Here is a 17,202-nt window from a genome sequence, read left to right as displayed (position 1 = left end):
CTTACCTACTATAGTCACGGCAAATAAAAGGAAGAGTGGTGTAGTCCGATTGTCACGTCTATCATTGATACAATGTTTACTATATGTTATCTAACAGCAGGGCCAGGACTTGATGTATACCTGTTCGGAGATGTATGTCCACTCCTCTAATATTTAATCCAACCGTTTATTGTATCATTATATTACTTTGAAAATGGAACCGGCTGTACTTGAATATTAAAACTTAGCTGTATTTGCCTCTAAGCAAGTGCTTTTGGAAAATAAATAGAAACACTACACAATGTGAATCCCGAACATATATTTGTTTACGCAGCTAGAAGTATTTCATTCAAACGCCTTTTCCTTAACAAATGGTTAATGAATAGACTTGGAATGAAAAGAATTATTGTGCTAGTACTATTTTATTAGAAAATATTGATGAAGCAAGTACCAGAAATTTCCAAATAAATGTATATTACAAACTCTTCGTAGTGTTAATTGCCCTATCCCAGCAAACGCAACTTCACAACACCTAAAAAGAACGCAACCCAGTACCGTGTCTGTGGTAGCTGTCGACAATATTGTATTTTCTGTCAAAATGACACACTGTCAACGACTTTTGTTAAGATAAACATGTTTCCTGTAGAAGGTGATCACGCATTTAGGGCTATATTGCTGGTGATACAGTAACAAATTCATGACTGGTTTCTTCTAAGATACTGCTGGACCAAATGTTGCGAAGGTTGATTGATTTATGTTCAAGTAAGCATTCTATGTAGGAGGTAGCTCAAGTTTTCTTAGCCTTTTGTTCACCGTAAAACTTTGATGTGATAAGAAGGTACTTCTAAATGTAGTAATGTAAGCAGTCGAGGTTATATTCAGGATGCCCTACATTGTCTTCTTAAACCAGTGGAACTACCCTAGACTTTTCACACCTACCTACTACCTACCTAGGTAGTAGGTAGGTACCTAACTCAACAAAGGTTTTGTGCATTCGATTTTTTGCCTGATCTAGACACGTAGCCTTTTACGTTGAATGGCTCCCGAATGATTCACGACTGAAAAATTACAGCAGTAGCCCTACTACATACCTAACCTGTCAAGTCAAGTCAGTGGTTGCAACTTGCCCGCTTGTTGATCCACCCTCTGAAAAACGACTTTTGCTCACTTCGAAAGGAGACTAGAGGTCTCGAGGTGTTAGTTATAGGTATACCCACCACCGATGACTCATGACTGGTGCCCATCTCCGGTGTCAGGACGTGTTAAACTACTTTTTCGGAGGGTGGATCAACGAGCGGCCAAGACTGGTTCAGCTAGTCCACTCGGTTGTTTCCCCTACTAGGGTACTACCTATAGGCTCCCTACCTAGCTATAGTAGCTATTAACAAAACCAACAAGGAATAAGGTTCAATGATTTGATTGAAGTCACAAATTCCAGGTAACCCCTAGGGGCCTAACTATGGTTAATTTTAGGTTACTACACCTACTAAGATGTTTTTGGCTTGTTGTAGGGTTTGGGTTTCAGAGGGGTCATAGTACTAACCAGGTAATCTTTTCATTTTCCTTTTCAAATTATTTTTATCACATCAATATGAACCAACTTTAACAATGTTTTCTAGGCTTTCTACTTCAGGCACTAAGGTAATGAATAGTAGGTAGTAGCTAGTTTCTGAGACAAAAGTAGCCAGTGGTACATTTACAACACCTAACTGGAGTTTGTTCACAGATGGTGCCATAGCTATTTCCTCGTGTTGTTAGTTACTCCTAAATGACTGAGCAGTGACATAGCAGCCACCTCTCTCAGAATGGAGCCACTTCCAGAAAAAGCACTTGAATGATGCCATTAGGTAGGTAGTATTTTATAATTTAGAAGAAAATACTTAGCTACTTCAAGAGGAGCGTAGAGGTCTCGTTGTACCTCCTGGATGGGCCACAACTCTTGACTGATGTTCATGACAGCGAATTCAAGTACCTTTTCAGGAAGGTGGCCACATTCTGTGAGAGTTGGCAGTTATGTCACCGTTCGGTCATTTACCCTAGTTTTTTATTATTATTAATGAATAGTTGAACCAGACAATCAAGTTAAAACACTTATTCTAAAGGGGCTGGCCCAAAAGGTTTTGTAAATGCTGCCATGTGTATACTTTTTTTTAAATGATGAGTAGATAGGGTAAAAAACCGCATGTTACAGGGGTGGACCATGTACGATCAGCATGAACAACCCCAAAAAAAGTACATTATAACGCGTCCTGACATCGGAGATGGGCATCAGTCGCGACTTGTTGTTGGTGAGAAACGGAGCTAAAGACCTCTACTCCGGTGTCAGGACGCGTTATAATGTACTTTTCTTGTGGTTGTACACATTGATCGTACATGGTCCACCCCTGTACCGTGCGGTTTTTTACCCTATTTGACTGTACTCTGATTTTGATAAGTGCCCCTAGCCCATTGCTGAGAATGGCATGCATATGGGGTTACATGCTTACTGTACTTCTTTCCTCAGGCTGACCTTAAAGTAGAGGTGCTGTATTGTAGACATAAACCTGGCCACTGTGCCTAACCTGACCTGACTTAAGCGTAAAAGTAGGGCAAGTAGCCTATACTACTTCAATAACCAAAAGTTATAATTTCTGCATGATCTCGTTTATGTTGCCCTAAACTGAGTTTCTGACTTAAAATTGTAGAAAAAAAAAAATGATGAGATAGAGAAATAATGTTACAAAAATATCATAAATTATTAGGGAATGCAGCTCTTAGGACTCAGAGAGCACACTTGCTTGCTGAGGAAACTAACCCTTTTAATCAAATGTAAAATTCATGAGCTTGAAACTTGCTTCAGTTATGCAAGGTAACATTTATAACAATGTATAACAAACCAGAATAGGCTGGTGGGTATTTCCTTAAATAAATATATATTAATAAACATTACCTTAATATAATTTATCTAGCCCTAAATCCCCAAAAACCGCACCAAAATTTACCACATTGGCAACCCTGTTACCTCCTATTCTGTCCGCCAGTTGGCCAACACTGTCGTTGACAGATACGAAAAACAAAAACCTTCCCTCAAATCAGTTGTTAACGAGCGCCCGTGTTGTTTACATCACGGCCGCTCTTTATAAATTTCCTTAAACATTTTTGTGCCTTTAAAGCTTTTTCATTATTTGTTTTAAATGAGACTTTATATGAATTACCACTCACGCATTACATCACGAAATAGGTGATTAACTTTGATTTCTGTAGTGGTTCTTATCTTAATTACGAACTTTTGCGCGACCCGGAACTACTGACCTGTCCAATTCTACAATGGATTACCAAGAAATTCCGATGCTTCCTTCTGCCAGCAACATCAGGAACTGCCCGGTTTGTGGGACAAGGATGAGTAGCAGGGAGTATGAACCACATGACATTTGTAGCTCTTGTCGTGGACAGGTTTGTGACTTGACTTCTCGTTGTGACATATGTAAGCCCTGGTCTGACGAGGATATGACTGCTTATATGAAACGCCAAACAATCTTGCAGCGTAAAAGATCGGTTAAGGAGAAAAAGAAATCGATTGCTAGAACTGTATCTAACGAATTCTTTGACTAGGGCGCTCATGATTCTGGCTCTTCGGTTTCAAAAAAAAAAAAAAGGTATCGTACGACTCCGACTCCGAATTAATTGATGCTTTGCCCCCTGTACAACCGGTAATTAGTGAAGTTATTTCTGATGTAGATTCGAAGATTTTGGCAATGGAAACTACCTGGAAACAGAATTTTAAGAATTACAGCTTAGTCTAGATAGAGATATTTCTGCTAAGTTTAACAATCTGTCAGAGAATTTTCAAGAAGCCTTTACTAGAATGTCTAACACTCTTTTTAGATTCATTTCAGCTCCTCGTCAGGTACCTGTCGACAGCACCATGGTAACGGTGCGACAGATACCCCGGCTTGTGAACCCCGTCGTGGCGAAGGCCTGGGGAGGGGGGATCCGGTCCGGGCAGGTGCCTAACGAATCTTTACCCAACGTGTCCCCCTGGTTAGTCACCGTAACAGTGCCAAAGGGCGCTTATTTAGGAGAAGGGGGGGAGGGATATTAGTGTCAGACCTAGATAGCTAGTCGTCAGGATTTTTACTTCAGAGGAAGTTTCTAAGTTAGGATCTGACGATGATGATGATGCGGATTCGTGTGATATTGATGTTTTCCTCGCAATGGATGTCATGATGTAGAATTCAAGAAACTTTTTGATTTAATTTGATTTTTGTTTTCTTCCTCAGGCGAGGCCTAAAGAGCAGAAGCAGCCTCCGCCTCGTTGTATTACAGAAGGGATTTTTCTTGACGGTCCTTCCCGTCACGGGAATTTTTACGTTTTCCCTTTGCCCAGAGGCTTCGCGAGAGTGAGGGCGGACGTTGCCGCTAAACGTTCGAAGGTGATCGGGGAAGGAAGAGGAAGCTCTCTTCTCTTCTACGACACCGGTGAGGAGTTTACCAGGTGGCGGATGATTCTTCATTCTCTCGACCCCCCAAGCCAAATCCTGATTTTGTCCGACTTTCAAGTCAACCCTTGCCTTCTAAGGCTTCGGTCTCTGTCTCAATTGAAGATTTTTATTGCTATGGAGGCTGTTATGAGCTCCTTACAAGAAGCTCAATCCTTCAATATGTGGGTCCTCAGAGGGCTTTTAATGTATATCAAGGACTCCGGGTTTGTTCCTCCTGATGCTCCTCTTTTTGAGAAATTCTGCTCATCCATTTCAATCGCTTCTGTACATCAGAACGAGCTTTTGCTTGCTTCAATGCAGGCCTTTCTTGTTTCTCTAGGCGTAACTTGTATTTGTCGCAGTTACCCTCCTCGTATCGGAGATTCAGAGAACCTCTGTTGTCCTCTTCTCCTTTTGGCGATTTTTCTTTTCGATATTTCTGTGGCTTTCTGAGGTTTTGAAGGAACATCAAGGTGATGCCCCCTCTTCCCAAGCTCACTGGCCTTATCAGAGCTTTTTCCTCTGGTCTTCCTCCCGTTCCTTCAAGGAGTAAGCGTAAGTTTAGGACCAGATCTGTACCTTCTGCTCCAGCCCAACAACCTCCTTCTGGCTCTTTTTTTTCCAGAGTACATCTCAGCTTGCTGGTGCCTCTTCTTCATCCTCTGGTGCTCACCCTTTGAAACGCGGGAGAGGTTCTGGCGTGGCTCTAAGGGCAGAGAAAGAGCTCAACCTCCAGGAGACCTTCTTCTTCTTCTTCTTCTTCTTCTTCCTTGTCTCTGCGTAAGAATTTTCGGAAGTAGGAGTCATCACCTCGCCTGGAGACCGCAGTAGGAGCTTGTCTCTCCCGCCATTGGTCAGCTTGGCAGGGGAGAGCGGTGGATGCTTGGGTGGTGGAGGTCCTGAAGGAAGGTTACGAGATCCCTTTTGTTTCCAGACCTCCACTTTCCAATCGTCCTCTCGAGTTCAGCAGTTTTTATTCCCCCTCACTCAATCAGGGGTCAAGCCTTGGAGAAGGAGGCTTTCGGCCCTCTTGGAGAAGGATGCCATAGAGAGCTCCTCCTTCTCCGGCGGGTTTTACTCTCGGATGTTTTGTAGTTCTAAAGGCCTCGGGTGCCTGGCGCCCCATCATAGATCTTTCGGTTTGAACAAGTTCATTCTAAAGTCCAAGTTCAGGATGGAGACGGTCCAGACTGTTCTTTCATCCGTCAGGAGGGGGATGGATGATTTCCATCGATCTGCAGGATGCTTATTATCTGCAAATCCCCATCCATCCAAGAAGCAGACCTTACCTTCGGTTTTTCATGGACTCGGGAGTTTTCCAGTTCAAGACCCTTTGTTTCGTTTTCGGCCTCACCACTGCTCCACAGTCTTTTCTCGGGTGATGGCTCCTGTTTCAGCTATTCTGCATCAGTTAAACGTAAGGATGCTTCGGTATCTGGACGATTGGCTAGTCCAGGCCGAATCTCTAGAGAAATGTCTCCGGTCGAGGAGATAGTTCTGTCTCTTTGTGTCGAGTTGGGCATTCGTGTCAACTTCGACAAGTCCAATCTTAATCCCCTTGCCAGATCATGACTTATCTGGGGATTGTTTTGAATTCCCAGATTTTTAGGGCTTCTCCCGCTCAGAAACGGATAGACAATCTTCTGAGTCTGATCGAAGAATTTTTGTCCTCCGTAACGCAGCCAGTTCTCTTTTGGAGGTCTCTCCTGGGCCATTGTCATCCCTCAATCCAACTGGTTCCCGGAGGTCGTCTCAGAATGAGGTCCCTTCAGTCGACACTTCGCCAGTCATGGGATTTCGTGTCCGAGACACGATAGTCGCCTCTTCTCCACAATGTCAGAAGGATCTCCGTTGGTGGATGCAAGTTCACCCGCCTCAAGTCAGGGACATCTCTTCTTTTTTCGGTTCCTCCGACCTAATGTTTTGGTCAGACGCCTCGGATCAAGGTTTGGGGCGCGCACCTGGGCTCCGAAGCCGCTTCGGGCCTTTGGTTAGAGGAGGAGAGGAGCATGTCAATAAATTGGAGGGAACTGATGGCAGTGTACCTAGGCCTTCTTTCATTTCAGGAACAACTGTTGGAGTCGGTTGTCGCGATCTTTGTCGACAACACCACAGCAGTCTCGTACTTGAGAAACCAAGGCGGCACACAGTCGGATCTTCTCACTCAAGAAGCCCGATCAATCCTGTGTTGGGCAGAAGACAGGGGGATTACGTTGGACCCTCAGTTTATCCTGGCCATCACAACGTCTTAGCAGACGCCTTGTCGAGACCGAACGAAGTTCAAGGGTCGGAGTGGACACTTTGCCAGGAAGTCTTCGACAGCCTCAGGAAGAAATGGCCTGTCACAGTCGATCTGTTTGGCCACCCCACTGAATTTTTGGTGCCAGATATTCTTCGCCCCTTACCAGACTCCTCAGAGTGCCGGGACAGACTCTCTTTTGCAGGACTGGGAGGGACTTCAAGCACCTATGCTTTTCCTCCGTTCTCTCTGGTGAGGTCAGTCCTCACAAAGTGAGGGCAACCAAGCGTCTGGATCTCACCTTGATCGCCCACCCCTTCTGGCCACAGGAAGGAGTGGTTTCCCTCCCTACCTTCTGGAAGCACTGGTGGAACCCCCCATTCGTTCGCCTGCCAGAGAGACCAGATCTTCTCAAACAACCCCATTTCATCGGTTCCATCAGAGGCTCCACATGCTTCATCTCATGCCTGGAGACTGTCAGGAGGTTCTCCAAGCACGAAGGGTTCTCCTCCAGAGTGGAGCGACAGTTTGGCTCTTGCCAGGCGGCAATCAACCAGAGTAAATTATCAGGCTAAATGGTCGGTTTACAGACTTGGTGTAAGTCTCAAGGACATTCATTTCTAGACCTTCCTTACCGAAAGTAGCGGAGTTTTTTAGTTCATTTACATCATGACAGGGCCCTGTCACCTTCGTGCATTAAGGGTTATAGGTCTATGCTTTCCTATGTTTTTAAGGCAAGGCTTCCTGAGATCTCTTCATCTTATGTCATTAGAGATTTACTTCGATCTTTTTCCCTATCTCGACCCAGGCCGCAGTGTTCGCCTCCGACATGGGACGTTAACAAAGTCCTTCAAGCCTTAAGGTTCCCTCCGTTTGAGCCTCTGAATTCTGCCAAATTAGGGACCTCTCTTCTAAGACACTCTTCCTTGGTCTACACTGGGGCTACAGCCAAGAGGGTGGGTGAACTGCAAGCACTCTCTTTTCTGGTTGCCAGATCTGGACAAGACATGATTTTGTCATAACCTTCCTGAATTTGTCGCAAAGACTGAATCGTCTGATAATCCCATTCCCAGGTCTTTCGTACTGAAGTCGCGGTGGTCGACTTGTTGGTAATTTAAATGAGGAATTAGTTTCTTTGCCCTGTTAGGGCGCTCTCATGTTTATTTACGCCGCACGAAGGACATTCAGGGTCTCCCCATCATCTGTTTGTTTCACCCGAAATGTCAAGAGACCTATTTCAAAGAATGGTGTATCCTTTTTTCTTAGAGATCTGATCGTTAAAACTGGTGGTTCGGCTGCTGGGAAGACCAGACGCCGAGAGCACACAGTATTGAGGCAGTTGCTACATCAGTAGCTTTTATGAAGAACGTCTCAGTCGCCAAGGTGCTTGAGGCGGCGACTTGGCGTTCTAATTCTGTTTTGCCTCTTTTTACCTTGAGGGAATATTTCTCTAGTTCTAGGCGGACCACCTTCGTTCTTTGGGCCCGTTGGTGGATGGCAGGACAGGTCGTCAGACAGGAGAATTAGGTAGCTTCCTGTTTTACGTTTGGTTGCTACCTGTATATTATTCATTAATTTTTGTATTGCAATACACCCCTGAACACCTGAACTAGCCCTGGTCACTTACCAGCCCGAACAACCATTCATTTATTAAAAAATTTAACGAATCTTTGGTTAAAATAAAACGATTCAGTGTTGCCAATCTCCTGGCAACACCCTCGTTACCTAGTACCAGCCCACCGCTAGTAGCCCTGCCTCACGGGCCGGTCACACCTGCCCTCTCACGTCAATCACTTATCGTTCGCGGTGGAGTACAGATGTATCCACAGCGAACTCCTTTTTGGTCTTGCCCGGCCTTCATTTGCACCTTTGATTTGATTGAATTTGGTTACGAATTACGGATCCCTTTGGATTACGGTTGGATTGCTCTTAATACCTTGTATTAGAACATTGATTCAAAGCAAAGAAAGAAACACAAAAAAGGATACGACGACCTACTGCATCCTCGGCCACGACATCACATGAAAACGACGAGCGGAAGTTCAACAACGTATCGTCTTTGCCAACAATGCAAGAAAAGGATGAGTACCCTATGACACAATAGTCCATTCCTTATGCGTAAATTGTAGGACTGTTCAATATAATGTAAAAGACCAGATGTTTGGAATGTCAGGAGTGGTCTTTGGACCAGATGTTAGGGTATCTCAACATAGGAAAGGTCTCGTATTAAGAAGTAACTGTAGGCAGGAAGAGACTAACGTAGATCAAGATAGACTTTTTTAGAGACAGTGCTCTTTAAGAGACTTGAGAGTACGCTGACATCGAGTATGACATCTCTGTTACCGATTTTATGTCAAGATTATGTGAGGATAGATCGAGCAATAGGGATACTGAATTACTAATCGTTCTGTTCCAGCTCCCTGCCTGTTCAGAATCAGCCCTAACCGGTGCGGGGGGTTATGGGGATCCGCAAGCCCACGGGCAGGATCCGCGTCCCCCCTGGCGCGGAGCAGGCAGTGTTGGCAGCAGATTCCCCTTCCCTCGATGACATCTCTGTTACCGATTTTAGGTCAAGATTGTGAGGATAGATCGAGCAATAGGGATACTGAAATTACTAATCGTTCTTTTCCAGCTCCCCTGCCGTTCCAGAATCAGCCCTAACCGGTGCTGGGGGTTATGGGGATCCGCAAGCCCACGGGCAGATCCGCCGTCCCCCTGGCGCGGAGCAGGCAGTGTTGGCAGCAGATTCCCCTTCCCTCGATGTGTAAGTTCTCAGGATGATAAAAACTTAGGTCAGATATAGACGAGTAGGGATAATAGGCTACATAGTGTTTAGTTTAGGAAGAGAAGTGCAGGCTTCTTCGGGTCGGTTTTCTATTAAAAGTAGTAGTTTTAGAGGCACAGTGTCCTTAGAGCATCTTTGTTAGGCTTTTTCCTGCCTTCGAGTTCCTTGCATCAGAAGCTTTAGGCCAGGGTTGGTCTTTCAGATATGCTCCTTCGTCTTTAAGGTTACTTTCCTCTACGTATACGATACGATAATTGTTAATATCAACTAATTCTCCGTTCAATGCATATTGACTTACGATATTCAGTATGAAGAGAAATCGAATAAAATTAACTACTGTTAGCCTAGTGTTCACGATGATATATCGTAGCTATGCATATTCAGTAGCCTAGCCTAACCTAAAGTATTCGCTGTACAACATATCGGTAGTTATTTTTATTTTGGCTAACGCTGTAGGCTTAAGGCATTCTTGACTTCGGATAATTCAATACAGGTGTAATTGAAAACGAACGAGAATCCGATCTGAGGATAATTAATATGAATGTAATCGAACAGAATGAAGATCGGATTCTGTCCGACTAAAGCATTATAATTGTATTATGTGTATCATCATATTGGCGTAGTATAAACACTAAACTCGGCAGTCATTCACGCTGGAATCGGCGGATGACGAATACGGGTTTGCGTCGCCGTATCCATCTCATTCTCTCCTGATTGACTAAAATGACTAACGTAACAACATCCTCACTTATGCCAAGTTTGTACAAACGTTCTTAAAGGAGACGTGTCTTCAACTATGTTGACATTTAATATAGTCAATGAGGTATCTATCTTGGGGCATATAATCAGATGTCAGATATAAGGAATTTGTATGTATGACGTCTTCATACGTTTAACAGACTATTGCCGTCAGTATTTACATTGAGCTTATGTCAATACAGTTACAAATTATTACCAGTCGTAATTTATCAAATTACAAATGACAACCTGAAATTTAATATTAGGGCCTAATAAAGTTAATTAATTACCTTTAAATATTATTTTATTACTTTTCAATTGAAATTATAATTACACTAGGCTTGTCGTCAAACAGCACTATTGTAAGGAGGTGTGGTTTAGACAGACAAGGATGCCGGCTAGTCCTATATTTTTTTTTTTTTTCTCCTTGGCTTCAGATTCAACCATATCACTTGGTCTCGGCTAATGATTTTGTCACCTTAGTTAGCATATTAATGAATATCTGGATACTTAACTTATGTAACGAAGTCATACTGTTCGTCTTACGATGTAATTTAAGACCAAAATTTGACTGATACGTCTCATCGGAAGCTAGTTTTTCCCTCGGGTTAGATGGCGTTAAATTTAGGATTCCGTTCGTTTTTCACTCGTTTTCATAGGTATTACGAACCTTACACTTTATATACGTTATTAATCCTTTGTCTGTGTGAAAACAACAGTAATGAGCTCTTTCATGCTATTAGTTTCTTTTACCACGGCTGCGTTGGAATTCATACATAAGCTCGGGGACTTCTGTCCAGGTTGCTGATGAACGTAATTTTGCCTTATTAGCTTCAGCTGCATTTATAACATGATACAGTAATTACCGTCCCACGCGGATGAATACAATAACGGATGTTGCTATCGGATTCGATTACTGTCACACGCTGATCAATACAATAAAACAATAAAGTAATGTTGTTATAGGAGTCGATCGCATTAGCAACAAGTTCTCGTTCGGTTGTTCTTAGCTGTACGGAGTTATACGAGTATTATCGTTAAGATACACCCTTTTAACTTGCTGCAATTTGCGGAGGTGGATATTAGACGATCGTAATTTCTCTCTCTCTCTCTGCTCTCTCTCTCTCTCTCTCTCTCTCTCGCGTCTCTCTCTCTCTCTCTCTCTCTCTCTCGCTTTCCCTGATTTTATCTCTCTCACTCCTCTTTTCCCTGATTTTATTATTCTCCTTTATCCAGGACGATTGTGTTCTCTTCTTCTCTCTCTCTCTCCGCCTGGTCTCTCTCTCTCGCCTCTCTCTCTCGTCTCTCTCTGCTCTTCTCCTTCTCTCTCCTCTCACTTTTCTGATTTCATATCTCTCCATATTCTCTCATCCTATTTTCCTTTTTCCACGCTCTCCTAACACTGGACTCATTGTGCAACAGAGGTTCTTCCTTTCACACTTTTTCAAACTTTATCAATTTCCCTTCAGCGCCTGACTGACCTCATAGGTCCCAATACTCGGCCTTTGGCCTAAATTCTATTTTTAAACCCAACAATCTTGCTGTCTGAGTTAGTATTAGAGTAGGGAGCGAATATTCGGAATATGTATAAGGTATCATGATATGATATATCACAAGAGGATTTTAAGTATTAGGAAAGATAGGAAAGAACATGTCCGGGTCTATCTGAGGGTATTCTTCCAAGTTGGCCAACCAGGCAGAGTACAGACAGGCAGGTACAACACTACAAGAGAGGACATCAAATACTAATCGACGACACCGTTTCTCCTCCGCCTACATGAGAGGCCTAAGGCCACATGGGAGGTCTTCAGTTTCCCTCCATACATGAGAGGCCAAGAGCCACATGGGAGGTCTTCAGATTCCCTCCATACAGAGAGGCCGAGAGCCACATGGGAGTCTTCAGATTCCCTCCATACATGAGAGGCCGAGAGCCACATGGGAGGTCTTCAGTTTTTCCTCTACTCAGGTGAGGCACATAGCCAGCTGAGAGGAAACAGGTTTGTATCCCTTCCGCACTCAATGAGTTTTGACCTTAGGGTAGAGGTGCAGGGAGTTTTTTTCCCTCCACATATGGGAAGGCCTAGAAGGCCACACAATGGGAGATTAGCTTGGACGAGTGACAAAATGAACTTGAGACTGACAATCGCGTACTCAATTATATTGACTGACAACTAGTACAGTGGAGGGCCGGCAGATTTGATTCCCCACCTCCAAATTAATGTTTGTTAATCGGGCTAGTTCAGGTGTTCAGGGGTGTATTGCAATATGAAGTTTTTATTGTAAAACTAATATTGTAGTACCTACCTGAACACCTGAATGATTCCCACCCTCCTCCCCTCTCATACAGAGTTATTGAGTTATGATTGACGTGAGAGGGCAGGTGTGACCGGCCCGTGAGGCAGGGCTACTAGCGGTGGGCTGGTAACTAGGTAACGAGGGTGTTTGCCAGGAGATTGCAACACTGATCGTTTGATTTAACCAAAGATTCGGTTTAAATTTTTAAATAAATGATGGTTCGGGCTGGTAAGTGACCAGGGCTAGTTCAGGTGTTCAGGTAGGTACTACAATATTAGTTTTACAATAAAAACTTCATTTTGTTGTATATATTTTTTATTTTTGTATATTATAACCCATGGCAGTTTTTGACGTAGTCATAATGGAATTAGGCAGTTTGGTATTTAGGTGTTTTTTGATGACAAGGACTGACTGCTTGGCAACTCATGCTGCTTCCATTTTCAGTGTGAAATGGTTCCAGCCACTGGGTTGTCGGCACTGGCGACTACGCTTCTCCCAGAGTTCGAATGCTTGACCTAGGACTAGCCACTGGTTCGCTTGTCCTGACGACTCCTGCTTCTTCCACTGTCCTGGACAGGGAATTAGTCGATGGATCGTCTGCTGTCATCTGGTGACTCGCTCACCATCTACTTTTTGTCTCGCCTGTCTTCTCGGAGTCAGACACTCGTGTGAGATCAGGCGACATTTAGTAGCCCTGAGTTTTCTTGTTGACGAAGTGCCGGTTTGCGTTGATAGCACCCCCGATGATCGTGTAACACGAGACCAGGTTGGACTGTCAGGCATTCGTCCTTCGGGTACTGAATCGCCTTTTTGCTCACGCGCGATCCCTTTCTCTGGCACCAGAAAAGCTGCGAGTTATGAGTTGCTCATGAGCCGATTCGTTGCTGGCTACTTCGGGTTGCGTGATACACCCCCCAAGGTTTGCTTAGCTTTGAATCGCCCAGAACAGTCCAGACACTCATCCTTTAGGGAAAGAATAGTGCTTGATAGTCTTCAGGGTGCAGCCTTGCTGTCTGCAATTCTTGTCTGAAACTGGTCACCTGGTCGGGCACCTGACTTTAGTACAGACGGACTGACTATGCACTTACTCCTTGTCCTGTGCTACCGCAGTTGGTGGCATTATGGTAGGAGACTTTGAGTTGTTAGTATCTTTGACCTTGGGTTGAGTTTTGACTGCCTATGATATATATTTCTTTGTTTGTTTCTCCTATTCTGTCCGAAGGGGAAATTGTATTCAGATTCCCTCCTCCTTTTCAATGTGGTTCATCGGGCTAGATAAATTATATTAAGGTAATGTTTATTAATATGGAATTTTTATTCTAAAATTAATATTAATAATACTTACCTGTATAATTTATCTAGTCCCACCCATCCTACCCCACGATCTGCCTATCACAACTGATTTGAGGGAAGGTTTTTCGTATCTGTCAACGACAGTGTTTGCCAACTGGCGGACAGAATAGGAGGTAACAGGGTTGCCAATGTGGTAAATTTTGGTGCGGTTTTGGGGGATTTAGGGCTAGATAAATTATACAGGTAAGTATTATTAATATTAATTTTAGAATAAAAATTCCATTTGCCTCAGTGGAGAATACCCACTGACTCGGTGAGAGTGTCTATTAAGGGTATGAGCCTTTCAGACCATTATCAGTAGTCTTTTCTGTGTACATATTCTAAGCTGTATACATAGTATGTACATTAAATGATACTAGAGGCCCTTTATTTTGTCCCTTTGGCACTGGGCATTGGCTGCATTGCCTTTAAATTCTTATCCATTTCCTTTGGTCATTTTGCTCCAAGTTGTTTGACTTCTTTAACTTACTATGCCTCAGTTGCTGCTTTTTACTCTAGGCCAGTTCAGTTAGCTAGTAAACTGAAGAAGTGGTAGGTTCGGACAATGACATTGCAGCAGTCATGTGAAATAAGATGTCATTGCTCTATATGTTGAGTCCAGGGTTTCTTTTAGATACTTTTCACTGTACCTCCTACTGGTACAATGGATTGTGTCAGATTATATGACTAATCTAATCCATTAGGGATTGTGCTTTACTTTTTTATTACTTTTATATAACATGTACTATAAGGTTTAATTGTTCCTACATGATATACCAATCCTCAGTCCTTTACATTAGGAAATACTTTCAGCGTAGGCAGGAATATGGCCTTTAAATTTTTGAACAAGCTGGCTAGGCAGTAACTGCCCTCTGGTAAGCAGGTCGGCACGCCTGTCCAGATGTAAACACTCCACTTTGCTTTCGGCCATCTTCCAATGAAGATGTATGTTTGTGAGCTCTTGCTGACTAGCTGTTAATCATGATTTCCCAATGCGATCTTTTTTTTTATTATTTTTAATGAGTATACTATTGTGTTTGATGTTAATAATTAATTGACTTAAATAATTAGTATATACAAATCCACTTTTTGTGATAGCCTTGCTAGCTGCCTGTTTACTTTGTGTTAGGGATTAGTGGCAAGGGTGTGCCTACATCCTCATTACATATTTTCCTACTGTAACGTCAGGGAGAGATAGTGTATTCATTTGAAATCTACGCTTACGCTTGGAAATTACCGAGGGGAAGTTTGGACGTTTGTCCTTTATTCTTCTACCGGTATTTCCTCTTCTCCTTTGTCCTTTTGCTAGCTTATTGGACGAAGAGAGAGGGAAGGACGTGTGGTATTGGTATTAGAGGGATCTCCTCTCATTTTGGAGGGCGGTGCCCTTAGATGCAAGAGGAGTATCCTTATTTTTTAAAATCATATTTTCTTTCTTTTACAGGCTAGCAGTGGTGATAGTTGATTACAGCAGTAGATGGTTGGATATCTCTTTGTGTTGACTATCCTAACCTCAGAATTGTACCCGTACCTCGTAGCATACTGTGATATTGGTCCTCGAGTGTGTGTACTGTTCCCCTGCTGGAAATCATATTAATTTGCCACTGTTATTCTAGAGTTTCATCATTGGACAACACCATCGTGGCTGTGCTTTGATTATTAACTCTACATCTACTGGTAAATGTTCCCCATCCTATGGAAGAAGCCTTGGAGAATTTGGAGAAGTCCAGAAGGAAGAGAGCTCGTCAAGTGTCGTCATCTCCCTCTTCTTAATCATCATATTTTTATTCAACCTCCTCCCCTTCAACTTCTAAGGCTTCCTGCCAAAGAAGTCTTGTCACGGGACTTCTAAGAGTCTGCCTCCTCAAACTGGGGAGGCAGTTGGGCCTTCCATTGGCTCGCCTGTTACTTTGGGAACAGGAACCATCACGCTGTCCCCAGGGTCTAGCGTGTCGGAAGCAGTAGAAGGGCAAACTTTGGTTCTCACTTCTGCTGCTAGTCCTAGAGTCTGCATACTAGTTCCATGTAAGGCGCTTGTTCGTGAGATTCCCTGAGTGCATGTAAATCTATGGATTCGCGTGCATCTAGAGTCAATGACACTGAGTCCGCTCGCCGTCACGACTCAGGCACGGAGTGGAAAAAAGAGTGAGTCACTCAGGTGATTCACGCCTTGCTGGTGATCGCTCTCGCAGTGATCGCTCAGTGCTGAGGGTTGACGTGACGGCCCTGCGGGACCGTGCACTTGGTGAGACAGGTAGGGGTTCCCCATTCAGTCTTCGAGAGGTTTCGGCCTCAATGAGGACTGGGACACGGAGGACAGTACAGGCTCTCGGCATTCAGGTACAAGGTCAACTCCACCCAGGTCACGTTCACGTTTGTGTGACCAACTGGTCTTGGTGGCGGTGAATGTTTCTTCTGCTGTGCGAGAGTTTTGCAACCCTCCTCAAGAAATTGTTTTCTCCAGGGTGAGAATGCTCTCCTAGACTCACATCGTGGCCATCAACACAGGTTGATAGCTGCCCATGACTCGCTTCTCCTGCTAGTTCTGCTAGCAAGGTGAGCGAGAGCATCCAGGCTTCCTCACCTATTCCCTCTACTTCTTATGGCTACACCAAGAGGGCCGAGGTTAATAGGCGGGATCCTACAGAGTTATTTCAGCAGGATTCAGCATCAGGGGACTACATTCCTGGAAGGATCTTAGGTTCCCACTGGATGTACGTCCATGTTGTTGAGGAAGGATCTTCTGTCAATGACGGAGAGACCTCTCACCATCTGGTGTTTAGAGTTTTAGGATTTGAACACCTAGAGACTATTTTCTCCCTGGCTCTTTCTGTCCTTGGGATGGATTTCAATTTGCAGTCCCATATGGTTTCATGCATTTTGGGAGCCTTGAATGCACATTCTGTAGAATTGTACTCGCATTCCAGTCTTAAATGCTCGCATATAGGACTGGTTTTTATGCATGTTCCTCCTCAATTTCCACAAGAGTCAAGGAGAGGCCCCTCCCTGATGATTGATCTAATTTGGGGGTCTCACCAAGCACTTAAATTCGTTGGAATTTCTAGTACTCTTTGAGTATTTTTGTCTTCTATGATCTGCAAACACTTGAGCTAGATGAGAATTCCCAATAATGGTTATTACAATATCCAGGAATCTTGCTGAATGCTTGAATTCCTTGGAATTTCTGGCATTCTCAGAGTGTTATGGTTTTTTGTAATTTCCAAACACTCGGGTTAGACGGACATCCTTGATAATTGATATTACAACATCAGGAGTCTCGTTAGGCGATTAAATTCCTTGGAATTTCTGATGTTCTCAGAGTAATTTGGTTTTCTGTGATTTCCAAACACTCGGGCAACAGGTATTCTCGATAA

General features: G+C 43.6%; 1 protein-coding gene across 1 annotated transcript in view; it reads left to right on the top strand.

Moving 5' to 3' along the window:
- Positions 1-495: 495 nt before the first annotated feature.
- The window catches only part of LOC135216062 (zinc finger protein 658B-like), a 23,182-nt gene continuing 6,475 nt past the window's right edge, over positions 496-17,202 (top strand). Inside the window, exon 1 of the mRNA XM_064251062.1 lies at positions 496-741. The gene's annotated coding sequence lies outside the window, so the exon portion shown is untranslated. The remainder of the gene's footprint in view (positions 742-17,202) is intronic.

This window comes from Macrobrachium nipponense, chromosome 19, assembly GCF_015104395.2.
Source record: "Macrobrachium nipponense isolate FS-2020 chromosome 19, ASM1510439v2, whole genome shotgun sequence".
Lineage (NCBI taxonomy): Eukaryota > Metazoa > Arthropoda > Malacostraca > Decapoda > Palaemonidae > Macrobrachium > Macrobrachium nipponense.
This window is presented reverse-complemented; position numbering and strand designations above follow the sequence as displayed.